Raw genomic sequence first — 14,550 nt, 5'->3', positions numbered from 1 at the left:
CTTTTTCTTAAACACTAATGGTTCACTTCCTAAGCGTAAGAGTCAGCCGAACAACCTCTCGCCTTCAAAATCCCGCCTCTCGATCTCCCACATAAAAATGAAAACGAGATTATTTAATGGAAGCAACGCTCCATAAGAAAAGGTCAGCTTTTCCCCTACCTGCACACAACTCCGATCTCCTGCTCAAAACAAAAGAATTCACTTTTCCCTACAGCAGAATCTGGCGACCGCAGGCCATCTCGACATGAAGTCCACTCCTCTTAGACGGCCGCAGGTGTGCCTCGCCTTGTACTCCTCTCTACGCGGTTGGGCCGCCGTTGGTATACTCCTCTGCTCCTCCGGCAAACATGGCGGTCTACCTAGCCTCCATGGCTCCATCTCTTTGGGCGTTGGCACACGGGCCTGGTCGCCATTCCATCGCCGTCTTCCCATACTCCCTGATTGTTGATGAATGCACAACCAATAAGACCTATGTGCACTATTGCTCTCCTCCGCAGCTACCGGCAGTGGCGACGAGCGCGGCTGGGTCAACAAAGACATCTTCAACAAGGGCTCCACCTACGAGGATGGCACATCATTTATCAGCGAGGGCCGTCGCACTCTCTTTCACTACTCCCTCTGTCACGGTTCAGAAGGCACGGTTGGATTTACGTGTGTTTCCAAAATAGACATGATTTAAGGCGTCAATGCAATTACTCATAGCTAATTAATACTCCGCTCTACTAGTACTGTATGCATGCGACCGTGTGAATCCTACGCTGCTCACCAGTGCATGCGGGAGGGACTCCTCGTTTAGTGGCTCTGGGGTTTACCACTGTAAGTGCATCTAGTGTCACCCCAAGTTGGTTTTGGAGTACTGACGACAAACATGGTTGAGGGACTAATGTGTTTGTGAGAATTGCAGGATGACATAGGTAGTAGTCCCTCATTGATTTGGTTTACCTACCAGAGATTATCCCTAAAAATGTATGAAGACATTGAAGACAATGGTGGTTCCTGAAGACATTCACATTGAAAATAATGACATGTGAAGACATTCACTTGAAGACTATGGAGTGCGAAGACATAGTTTCTTTCGTAGTTTCCTTTTCTTCTTTATTGATTCATAGGAACCACCATACTGTTAAGTGGAGTCCAAATGAACAAAGTCAGATGACTGAAGTGATGCTCAACCAAAATCCTATGTCTTCGAGCGAAGACAATGAGAGCAAATCTTATCCACAATTCGATGAGTCAGCTTTGCTTGTAGCCCAAGCCAAGCTGCCGCGTGTGTTTGAAATCCGACCGTTGAACACGTGTTGGTTCCTTAGTGACCCAGGGTCATTTCGGACATATCATGTCGGGTTGCGTCCTGGTTATAAATAACCCCCCCCCTACACCATCAATTGGTGGCTGCTCAGAATTAGTGCATGACTTTTGTCGTTTGAGAGCAACCCACCCCCGAAGTCTTTGAGAGAGAGATCCTTGCGAGGACAAAGCCCAAAACACCCAGAGCCAAAGAGTGTTAGGCATCACTGAAGTCTTTCTGTCCGTGTGACATGAAGACTTGTTACACTTGAAGACTGTGCATCCTCCAGCCGGTTAGGCGTCACGTTCTGAGGATCCAAGAGTCGTTATGGATCGCCAGCGAATGGAGTCTGTGAAGGTTTGGAAGTCTACCTTGAAGACTTACTAGAGTGAGTGGGCGAGGACTGGGTGTCCTTAGCTCAAGGGGAATAAGGTGAAGACACACTCTTCTGAGTTCAATCTCAGCCTCCCTAACCAGACGTACAGTTGTCACAGCAACTGGAACTGGTCTACCAAATCCTTGTCTTCACCAAGCTACTGGTTCTATCCTCTACCTTCTTTACATTTCAGTTTGTCTTCATGAAGTCATTGCTTGTTTGTCCGATCTATTTAACTTCACTGTGCGAAGACTATTACCTGTTTGGCTTCACACTGTCTTCAATTCCAATCCGCACTACCTAGCTGCTATTAGTCTTCGTGCTTTCTCTACATTGCTTACTTGACTATGGCATGTCTACTGTAGTTCATCTTCTGATGCATATCATTTAGGTTCTATTACTTGTTTGTCTTCAAAAGACCTCGTGTCTTGAAGACTTTCATAAAAATTTCCTATTCACCCACCTTTAGTCGATAACTAGCACTTTCAATTGGTATCAGAGCAAGGTGCTACCTTTTTCTGTGTGATTCGGTTTAATCACCTAGAGTTTTAGCTATGTCGACTATAAGGATAATCAAGGTCTTTGCTGCGTGCCTAGTCTTCGATGGCACTGATTACCCCTATTGGAAGAATAAGATGCGTATGCATCTTGAAGCCATTGACATCGACCTCTAGTATGTCGTTAAGATAGGCGTTCCCAAGGTTGGTGAAGGTGTCACCGCTGCTGATGTCAAGAGGTTCGCGCAACTGGACTCAACTGCCAAGAACATCATCTGTGGTCATCTGACCAAAGGATGGATGGCCGTGTGAGTGCTCTGCAAACTGTGAAGCTAGTCTGGGACTGGTTGTCCAAGGTCAATGAAGGCGTCTCAACTCAGAGAGACTCAAGGATCGATGTTCTTCGCAATCTTTTCAACCGCTTCAAGAGAAACAACAATGAGAATGTCCAGCTCACGTTTGATCGCCTCACAGATATAACCAATGAGCTTCGCGGTCTTGGCGCCACTAAGATCACCAAGCATGAAATTGTGAAGAAGCTACTGAGATCATTTGACAGCTCATTTGACACTTTGGCCCTGGTGAATCAATAACACCCGACTTCAAAGATCTTGATCCATCTGACATACTTGAGAGGCTCAACACACATGAGTTCCAGCTATCTTAGAAGAGAGATATCTACGGCCCCAACTATGGCCGATCCCGTGCTTTGAAGGCAAAAGTTGTTTCCTCATCTAAAGAAGGATCTGACTACAGTTTTGGTGATCCTGAAGACATTGGCAAAGAGCTAGCAATGCTTGTGAGAAAGTTCCAAAAGTTCTCCAAGAAGAATCGCTTAGGGAAGTCTTCAAGATCTAGCTCCAGAAATGATGAGGCTTCCTCTCATGACTACAAGAAGAGAACATGCCACAAATGCAAGAAGCCATGCCAGTACATATCTGAATGTCCTCAATGGGACAAGGAATCTAAGAAGAAGAAGAAGAGCAAGAAATATGATTCTGACGACAAGGGGGAGAAGAAATCCTCAAAGTCTTCATCTCACAAGAAGAGCTCATATCGCAAGGCTCGTGCATTTATTGGCAAGGAAATGGATTCAGAGGAGGAGTCTACTTCTGTGGAGGCATAGGTGGAGTTTGAGGAGGAGTCTGATTCATGCGTGGCAAGCCTGGCTCTAGCTTCGGCATTCGTCGCCAAGTCCATCTTCAACACTGAAGACAATGGTCACGCCGCCTACGCTGAAGCCGATGATGAGGACGACTCTGCTCCGACGTACTACTTCATGGCATGAGGTGCCAAGGTAAACTCACGCGATGCTTACTTCCAAACCTCCAGTGAAGATGACTCGGAGTGTGAATCCAAACCTAGTTACAAAACTCTTGCTAAAATTGCAATCGAACAACAAACTGCTATGGAACATATTCAAAAGTTGCTAGACAAAAGCGATGACCTGTTGGATGAGGAAATGAATTGAACTCAATCCTTAATCGAAGACATTAAAAAATCTTCATGTTAAGTACGAGGAAGACTACCTTTGAGCATGCGTTGGTTTTCCCTTTGATACGTCTCCAACGTATCTATAATTTTTGATTGCTCCATGCTATATTATCTACTGTTTTAGACATTATTGGGATTTATTATCCACTTTTATATTATTTTTGGACTAACCTATTAACCGGAGGCCCAACCCAGAATTGTTGTTTTTTGCCTGTTTTAGGGTTTCGAAGAAAAGGAATATCAAACGGAGTCCAAACGGAATGAAACCTTCGGAAACGTGATTTTCTCATCAGATAAGATCCAGGAGACTTGGACCCTCCGTCAAGAAAGCCACGAGGTGGTCACGAGGGTGGAGGGCGCGCCCCCTACCTCATGGGCCCCTCAAAGCTCCACCGACGTACTTCTTCCTCCCATATATATCCACGTATCCCCAAACGATCAGAACAGGAGCCAAAAATCTAATTCCACCGCCGCAACTTTCTGTATCCACGAGATCCCATCTTGGGGCCTGTTCCGGAGCTCCACCGGAGGAGGCATCGATCACGGAGGGCTTCTACATCATCATCCAAGCCCCTCCGATGAAGTGTGAGTAGTTTACTTCAGACCTACGGGTCCATAGCTAGTAGCTAGATGGCTTCTTCTCTCTTTTTGGATCTCAATACAATGTTCTCCCCCTCTCTCATGGAGATCTATTCAATGTAATCTTCTTTTTGCGGTGTGTTTGTTGAGACCGATGAATTGTGGGTTTATGACCAAGTCTATCTATGAATAATATTTGAATCTTCTCTGAATTCTTTTATGTATGATTGGTTATCTTTGCAAGTCTATTCGAATTATCAGTTTGGTTTGGCCTACTAGATTGATTTTTCTTGCCATGGGAGAAGTGCTTAGCTTTGGGTTCAATCTTGTGGTGTCCTTTCCCAGTGACAGAAGGGGCAGCAAGACACGTATTGTATTGTTGCCATCGAGGATAACAAGATGGGTTTTTTATCATATTGCATGAAACTATCCCTCTACATTATGTCATCTTGCTTAAGGCGTTACTCTGTTTTTAACTTAATACTCTAGATGCATGCTGGATAGCGGTCGATGAGTGGAGTAATAGTAGTAGATGCAGAATCGTTTCGGTCTACTTGTCTCGGACATGATGCCTATATACATGATCATACCTAGATATTCTCATAACTATGCTCAATTCTGTCAATTGCTCAACAGTAATTTGTTCACCCACCGTAGAATACTTATGCTCTTAAGAGAAGCCACTAGTGAAACCTATGGCCCCCGGGTCTCTTTCTCATCATATCAATCTCCATCACTTTATTATTGCTTTGCTTTTACTTTGCTTTTACTTTTTACTTTGCATCTCTATACCAAAAATACCAAAAATATTATTTATCATCTCTATCAGATCTCACTTTCGTAAGTGATCGTGAAGGGATTAACAACCCCTAAGCGTGTTGGTTGCGTTGAGCTATTGTTTTTGTGTAGGTACGAGGGACTCGAGCGTAGCCTCCTACTGGATTGATACCTTGGTTCTCAAAAACTGAGGGAAATACTTACGCTACTTTGCTGCATCATCCCTTCCTATTCGGGGAAATCCAACGTAGTGCTCAAGAGGTAGCAAGAAGAATTTCTGGCGCCGTTGCCGGGGAGTCTGCGCAAAAGTCAACATACCAAGTACCCATCACAATCCCTATCTCCCACATTACATTATTTGCCATTTGCCTCTCGTTTTCCTCTCCCCCACTTCACCCTTGCCGTTTTATTCGCCCTCTCTCTCTATCCTCCCTCTCTTTCCCAATTTGCCTCTTTTGCCTGTTTCCTGTTTGCTCGTATGGTTGGAATAGTTATTTATTTATTACTAAACAGAGAACCTAAGATCTATGGATCCTCATCCGCTTGCTAATCTTGTTAAGAGATCTAGTTATGTTGAACCAATTGCTAGTGAGTTTTGTGCACTAGATTATCTTTATGAGGTTTTGCTTGAAATCCGTGAATCTAAAAAGTGTGATGAAGTACTTTATGAAGTGATTCACGATAGATCTTTGAATAAAAAGTATGATTGCAATGATGATAGTATAAATTCTATTAATGTAAATTGTGCTAATAATATGCAAAACCCCAAGCTTGGGGATGCTAGTTTTGCTATGTCCTCTACTTGTTGCAATGATCATGATTGGGGTGATTCTTCTTATGATCTTGAAAATTTATTTAAGCCCCATGATGAATATGAGATTGATTATAATGTTTGCAATAATATTGAAAGTGGGTTTGGAACAATTTCAACTTTAGATCCCACATATTTGGAGAATGTTCAATCTTATGAAGTTTTTGATAAAAGTGCGTTTGGAAAGGTCATGACTTTAGTTAATGTTAATCCCACTATTTTGGAAGAGTGTCAACTTTGCATGCATGTGGATCGTGTTGAAAATATTTTATGTGATAGCTATTTTGTTGAATTTTCTTATGATCCTACATGTAATCATTATGAGAGAGGGAAATATGGTGGTAGAAATTTTCATGTTACTAAATTACCTCTCGTTATGTTGAGATTACTATTGTTTCTTTCCTCTTGAAGCCATTCATATACTGCTAGCCTATGCTAACCACAACAACATTCTTCTATACCAAATGGATGTGAAGAGCGCCTTCCTCAATGGCAAAACTGAAGAAGAAGTATAGGTAGCCCAACCTCCTGGTTTTGAAGATCCAAAGCGTCTTGATATGGTCTACAAACTCAACAAGGCACTGTATGGCCTCAAACAAGCTCCTCGCGCTTGGTATGACACACTCAAAGACTTCCTGAAGAGCAAAGGCTTCAAACCTGGTTCGCTAGTGTTACACCCACAATGCGGCTATATCTCCCACGTGTCGGGGCACGACTTAGAGGCATAGCCGCATGGTAGGCATGTCGCAAGAGGGGTAATCTTTACACATCCCATGTACTGAATAAGAAAGGGATAAAGAGTTGGCTTACAATCGCCACTTCACACAATACATAAATAATCCATACATCATCCAAGGTACAATCAAAGGTCTGACTACGGAACCAAAATAAAGAAAGACAACCCCAAATGCTAGATCCCCGATCGTCCCAACTGGGCTCCTCTACTGATCATCCGGAAAAAGAAACATAGTAACGTCCCGAATCCTCGTTGAACTCCTGCACTGGCATCATCGGCACCTGCATCTGTTTGGAAGTAACCGTGAGTCACGAGGTCTCAGCAATCTCACACCCGCGAGATCAAGACTATTTAAGCTTAAGGGTAGGAAAGGGGAGTGAGGTGGAGCTGCAGCAAGCACTAAGCATATATGGAGGCTAACATACGCAAATGAGAGCGAGAAGAGAAGAAACGCACGGTCGAGAAGCTAATAATGATCAAGAAGTGATCATGAAGATACTTACGCTCAAGCATAACACAAGGACGTGTTCTCTTCCCGGACTCTGCTGAAAAGAGTCTGTCACGGCTACACACGCGGTTGATTCATTTTAATTAAGTTAAGTGTCAAGTTCTCTACAACCGGATATTAACAAATTCCCATCTGCCCATAACCGCGGGCACAACTTTCGAAAGTTCAAAACCATGCAGGTGTCCCAACTTAGCCCATCACAAGCTCTCATGGTCAACAAAGGATATTCCTTCTCCCAGGAAGACCCGATCAAACTCGGAATCCTGGTTACAAGACATTTCGACAATGGTCAAACAAGACCACCAAAGTCTCCCAACGTGCTGACAAATCCTGATAGGAGTCACACGTATCTCGTTCTCAGGGCACACCGGATGGGCTAGATGTTGGGTTGGCATAGACCCTGGTTGCCCAAGGGGCGCCGGACATCGCCCAGTTTGGACCAACACTCAGAGGAGCACTGGCCCGGGGGTTTAAAATAAAGATGATTGTCGGTGTCAAAACCGGCGGATCTCGGGTAGGGGGTCCTGAACTGTGCGTCTAGGCCGGATGGTAACAGGAGACAAGGGACACGAAGTTTTACCCAGGTTCGGGTCCTCTCGATGGAGGTAAAACCCTACGTTCTGCTTGATTAATATTGATGATATGGGTTGTACAAGAGTAGATGTACCACGAGATCGAGGAGGCTAAACCCTAGAAGCTAGCCTATGGTATGATTGTTGATGTGTATGTTGTCCTACGGACTAAAACCCTCCGGTTTATATAGACACCGGATAGGGTTAGGGTTACATAGAGTCGGTTACAATGGTAGGAGATCTTCATATCCGTATCGCCAAGCTTGCCTTCTACGCCAAGGAAAGTCCCTCCCAGACGTGGGACAGAGTCTTCAATCTTGTATCTTCATAGTCCAGGAGTCCGGCTGAAGGTATAGTCCGGCCATCCAAACACCCCCTAATCCAGGACTCCCTCAGTAGCCCCTGAACCAGGCTTCAATGACAACGAGTCCGGCGCGCATATTGTCTTCGGCATTGCAAGGCGGGTTCCTCCTCCAAGTACTTAATAGAAGATTTTGAACACAAAGATAGTATCCGGCTCTAAAAAATAAGTTTCCACATATTGCCATGGAGAGAATAATATTTACACAAATCTAATCTGCTGACGTATTCCGTAGTGTGACATCACACCACGGCCAAGCTTTTGTTCGAACCGTTTTACTATCCCATCTCAGCGCGTTATGCGAGGCGGTTTCCTTGGCACATCTTGTTAAAGCAGAGATCATGTCCCCTTATTCCGGGATTCTCATCAATACGGGTGTGGGTAACCCAACCGCGCCATCGATTACGACGCTTGGAGATAAGCGAGTTTTATCAGGCTGGTGGGGACATGTAGCTGCGTCCACCCATATAAGGGGATAAAGATCCACCTTTTCACCTACGCCTTCTTCCTCCTTCGCCTATCCATTCTTGCGCACTCGAGCTCCAGCACCCAAGTCCGCACACCCACTCTGCTTTACAGACGAAATAATAGATCATCAAATCCCTGAGGGTTTCAAACCCGTAAACATCGAATCATATGATGGCACAACAGATCCTGCGGTATTGTAAGTGCATCTAGTTCCACCCCTAGTTGGTTTTGGAGTATTGACGACAAACCTAGTTGAGGGACTAATGTGTTTGTGAGAATTGCAGGATAACATAGGTAGAAGTCCCTCCTTGATTCGGTTTTCCTACCAGAGATGACCCCTAAAAATGTATGAAGACATTGAAGTCAAAGGTGGTATATGAAGATATTCACATTGAAGACTATGACAAGAGAAGACACCACATGAAGCCTATGGAGCTCGAAGACTTAGATCTTTCGTAGTTCTTTTTCTTTTGTGTTGAGTCATAGGAACCACCGTACTATTAAGTGGGGTCCAAGAGAACCAGTTAGAATGACTGAAGTGATGCCTAACCAAAACCTATGTCTTCGAGTGAAGACTATGAGAGCGAATCTTGTCCAGAGTCGGACAAGTCAGCTTTGCTTGTAGCCCAAGTAAAGTTGCCGTGTGAGTTTGAAATCTGACCATTGGAACACGTGTCAGTTCCTTAGTGATCCAGGGTCATTCCGGACAAATCAGGTCGGGTTGCCAAGTGGCTATAAATAGCCCACCCCCTACAACCATAAACGGTTGGCTGCTCAGATTGAGAGTACGGCTTTTGTCGTTTGAGAGCAACCCACCTCGAAGCCTTTGAGAGAGAATTCCTTGCGAGGATAAAGCCCTAACTACCCAGAGCCAAAGAGAATTAGGCATCACTTAAATCTTCTTGTCTGTGTGATCTGAAGACTTATTACACTTGAGGACTGTGCATCCTCCAGCCGATTAGGCGTCGCGTTCTGAGCATCCAAGAGACATTGTGAATTGCCGGTGAACGAAGTCTGTGAAGGTTTGGGAGTCTACCTTGAAGACTTACCAGAGTGATTGGGCGAGGTCTGTGTGACCTTAGCTCAAGGGGAATACGGTGAGGACTGGGTGTCCTGAGCTGCGTGTTCAGGACTGGGTGTCCGGGACTGTGTGTCCTAAGGTTTAAATACCTAGCCGCCCTAACCAGACGTATAGTTGTCACAGCAACTGGAATTGGTCCAACAAATCATTGTCTTCAGCGAGTCACTGGTTCCATCTTCCCTTCCCTTTACTTACTGTTACTCCTTGTGAAGTCATTGTATGTTCGCACCATCTTTTGTCTTCACTGAGTGACAGCATGTTCTGTGTGGCTTCACAATATCTTCCTACCTGATCCTTACTACATTGCTGCTATTAGTCATTGTGCTTTCACTATTGAATACTTGACTATGGCTTGCCTAGTGTAGTCTACCTTCCGCTGCAGGGTAATAGGTTTATTTCTATCGTTTGTCTTCATAACTTCCACGTTTTGAAGACTTTCTTAAAAATCGCCTATTCACCCCCCTCTAGTCGATATAACGCACTTTCAATTGGTATCAGAGCAAGGTGCTCCCTTGTTCTGTGTGATTCGGTTTAACCACCTGAAGTTTTAGCTATGTCGACTGCAGGGATAATTAAAGTCTCCGTTGCGTGCCCCGTCTTTGATGGAACTGAATATCCCTACTGGAAGAATAAGATGCGCATGCATCTTGAAGCCATTGACGTCGACCTATGGTATGTCGTCGAGAATGGCATTCCCAAGGCTGGAGAAGGTGTCACTGCTGCTGATGTCAAGAAATTCGCTCAACTGGACTCTACTGCCAAGAATATCATCTGTGGTCATCTGACCAAAGGACAATATGGCCGTGTGAGTGCTTTGAAAACATCTAAGCTGGTCTGGGACTGGCTCTCCAAGGTCAATGAAGGCGTCTCAACCCAGAGAGATCAGAGAATCAGTGTCCTTCGCAACCTCTTCAACCGCTTCAAGTGAAATGACAATGAGAATGTCCAGCTCACATTTGACCGACTCACTGACATCACAAATGAGCTTCAAGCCCTCGGCGCTACTGAGATCATCAAACATGAAGTCATCAAGACACTACTGAGATCACTTGATAGTTCGTTTGACACCCTAGCCCTGATGATTCAAGAACGTTCCTGATTTCAAGATACTCGATCCATCTGACATACTTGAGAGGCTCAACACACATGAGTTTCAGCTTTCTGAGAAAAGAGATATCTACGGTCCAAACTATGGGCGAACTCGTGCCTTGAAGGCAAAAGCTGTCTCCTCATCTGAAGAAGAATCTGACAGCAGTTCTGATGATCCTGAAGACATTGGAAGGGAACTTGCTATGCTTGTCAAGAAGTTCCAAAAATTCACCAAGAAGAAAGGCTTCAGAAAGTCTTCCCGATCAAGCTCAAGAAATGATGAAGCTTCTGCTCATGACTACAAGAAGAAAACATGTCACAAGTGCAAGAAACTTGGCCACTTCATCTCTGAGTGTCCACAGTGGGATAATGAGAACAAAAAGAAGAAGAAGAGCAAGGAATATGACTCTGACGACAAGAAGAAGAAGAAATACTCAAAGTCTTCTTCCAAGTCTTCCTCAAAGTCTTCATCACACAAGAAGAGCTCATCTGGCAAGGCATGTGCGTTTGTTGGCGAGGAAATGGATTCAGAGGAGGAGTCTGCTTCTGAGGAGGCGGAGGTGGAGTCTGAGGAGGAGTCCGATTCAAGCGTCGCAAGTCTGGCTACAACATACGTCGCCAAGTCCATCTTCAACACTGAAGACAATGACTTCATCACTGACACCGATGCAAATGACAAGGACTACTCCGCTTCTACCTACTGCTTCATGGCACGCGGTGCCAAGGTAAACACACGCACTACTCACTATCAAACATCTAGTGACGATGACTCTGATTGTGGTTCAAAACCCAGCTACAAAACACTTGCTAAAATTGCAACTGAACAACAGAAAGCTATGGAACATATTCAAAAACTGTTAGACAGAAGCGATGATCTGTTAGGTGCTGAAATGACTCGATCTGAATCCTTAATTGAAGACATAAAAAATCTTCATGTTAAGTATCAGGAACTTGAAAGTCGTCATGAAACTCTCTCAACAACTCATGAAAAGCTTTCCTATGATTATCTTCGAAGGAAGCAAGATCTTGAGAAATTGAGAGCGGCTCATGAAGATCTTCAAAAGGAAAGCGAGTCACTTCGTGCCAAACAGATCAGTTCCGCTCAGGAAGGATTTGAACCACCATGTCTTAAATGCATTGAGCGTGATAATGCTACTTCTGTTGCTGAATGTTCTACTGCTACTGCTGTTGCAATATCTTCAACTGTTGATGTGGTAACTAACCCCTCTGCCGAGGATACCACCGCTATTGCTGATGAGAATGCTAGGTTGAAGACATTGCTTGAAACAGGGATGTACAAAAGTCTTAAAGGGCATCAGACACTATGTGATGTCCTCAAAAAGCAGATTCTGAACCGAAACCCGAGGAAAGAGGGTGTTGGGTTTGTAAGGAAAATGAATGATGATGGCTCGTACTGGAAACCTGAGCAGTACCCCAAAACCATGTGGGTTGCTGCAAAGGAACCTTCAGCAGATCCATCCAATCTATCTGGCTTCACTTGTGCTAACCCCATTATCATTGATGAATCCTTTGATGCAAACTATACACTGTTTAAGAATCAGAATGGTGAAGTGTTTGCCAGGTACATTGGTACTAATTGCAGGAATGGATCGCCTATGAAGAAGATCTGGGTTCTGAAAAGGTGTCTGAAGAATCTTCCTGTGAATGTCATCATGACACCTCACGTGAAGAAGACAAACCTCAGACCAAAGGCTTCATACGGTCCAAAGGCTTCATACAGACAGAGGACTCACCTGAGTCGCACTAACGCAAATGCTTTGCAGGTAAACCATACTCAGGCATATGAATATGAGAGCGGTTCATCAAACCGCCATGTTCATAAGACCAAGAACTATTCTGCTTATTCTTATGAGTACTATTGTCCGCCTGCAAGACTGTTTGCTAGGGCTCCAAAGCCAAAATTCTCAGATGCTGCACTTAGACTTATTGCTTCTAAGCCACCCTTGAAGATGTGAGTGGCTAAGAAAGCTTAACTCTCTTTTGCAGGGAAAGGTCTCCAGCAGAAAACCAAAATCGTCTAACGCTATTGCTAGGGACCTTAAACATCTTGTAGGGCGCAAGATCAAATGCCCGAATGGTCTTACTATGTACTTCGTTCCTGAATCGCTCGCTACTCTCCCTATTAGTCCTAATCTGGATCTAAGCTTTCATAACCCATTGGTTCGTCAAATGTTTTTGCTTCACAATGCTCTTGGTGAAGCCTATCCCCCTAACTGCACTGTAGGGTACGACACCAGCGTCTTCAGAATGGATTATTGATAGTGGGTGTACAAATCACCTGACTGGCAAAAGAAGCCTTCTTATGGACTCAACCTTACGTCCATCTGACAAGAGCCACATCACATTTGCTGACACTGGTAAAAGTAAGGTATTGGGTCTAGGTAGAGTTGCAATCTCAAGGGATCAACACATGGATAAAGTCATGCTTGTTGAATCCCTTGGCTTCAACTTAATGTCTGTCCCAATGCTTTGCGATTTGAACATGATCGTAATATTTGGAAAATATCGTTGCCTTGTTCTAATGGAATCTGACAAGTCTATAGTATTTGAAGGGTATCGAAAAGATGATTTGTACGTGGTAGATTTCACAGCAGGACCACAGCTTGCTGTATGTCTTCTAGCAAAAGCTTCAGAATGCTGGCTCTGGCATCGGAGGCTTGGGCATGCTGGCATGAGGAACCTCCACACCCTGGCAAAGAAGAAGCATGTCATAGGCATCGAGGGCGTCAAGTTCAAGAAAGATCACTTATGCGGTGCCTGTGAGGCAGGAAAGATGACGAGGGCCAAACATCCCTCGAAGACAATCATGACCACTACACAACCCTTCGAACTGCTTCACATGGATCTTTTCGGTCCCACTCATTACTCAACTCTTACTACTACTGCTTGTCTCTATGGCTTTGTCATTGTTGATGATTATTCTAGATATACTTGGGTGCACATAATCCTTTATAAGACTGAAGTGCAGGATGTCTTCAGACGCTTCACCAATCGAGCTATGAACAATTATGGCGCCAAGATAAAGCACATCAGAAGTGACAATGGCACTGAATTCAAGAACACTGGCCTTGATACATATCTTGATACCTTGGGCATCACACATGAATTCTCGGCCCCGTACACGCCACAGCAGAATGGCGTCGTCGAACGCAAGAACAGAACACTCATTGAGATGGCCAGAACGATGCTAGATGAATACAAGACCCCAAGAAAATTCTGGCCTGAAGCCATTGATACTGCATGCCATACAATCAATCGTGTTTATCTTCACAAGCTTCTGAACAAGACATCTTATGAGCTCCTTACTGGCAAGAAGCCAAATGTCAGTTACTTCAGAGTATTTGGAGCCAGGTGCTGGATCAAGGACCCACATCACACCTCAAAGTTTGCACCAAAAGCACATGAGGGTTTTATGCTTGGTTATGGAAAGGATTCACACTCCTACAGAGTCTTCAATATCTTTCATTACAAAGTGGTTGAAACAGTGGATGTGCGGTTCGATGAGACCAATGGTTCACAAAGAGAGCAACTGCCAAATGTGCTAGATGAAGTTCCATCCAGTGAATCAATCAAGCTAATGGGAACTGGAGAAATTATACCTTCTGAAGCTCATCCTGAAGAAGAACTTATCATCTTAGCACCTGATCAACATGAAGACAATGCTCAGCCTGAAGACATTCCTTCTAACAACGACAATGACCAGCAAGAGCAAAATCTTCGCCCTGTACATCCTCGCATTGCCAATGAAGTGCACATTGAAAGAATAATTGATAGCATCAATGCACCCGGTCCACTCACTCATTCAAGAGCAACTCAGCTAGCAAATTTCTGTGGGCACTTCGCATTCGTCTCAATAACAGAACCCAAGAAAGTTGAAGAAGACTTCATGGAA

Source organism: Triticum aestivum, chromosome 7A (assembly GCF_018294505.1).
Source record: "Triticum aestivum cultivar Chinese Spring chromosome 7A, IWGSC CS RefSeq v2.1, whole genome shotgun sequence".
NCBI lineage: Eukaryota > Viridiplantae > Streptophyta > Magnoliopsida > Poales > Poaceae > Triticum > Triticum aestivum.
The sequence above is the reverse complement of the archived record's forward strand: the minus strand, read 5'-3'. Positions refer to the sequence as shown.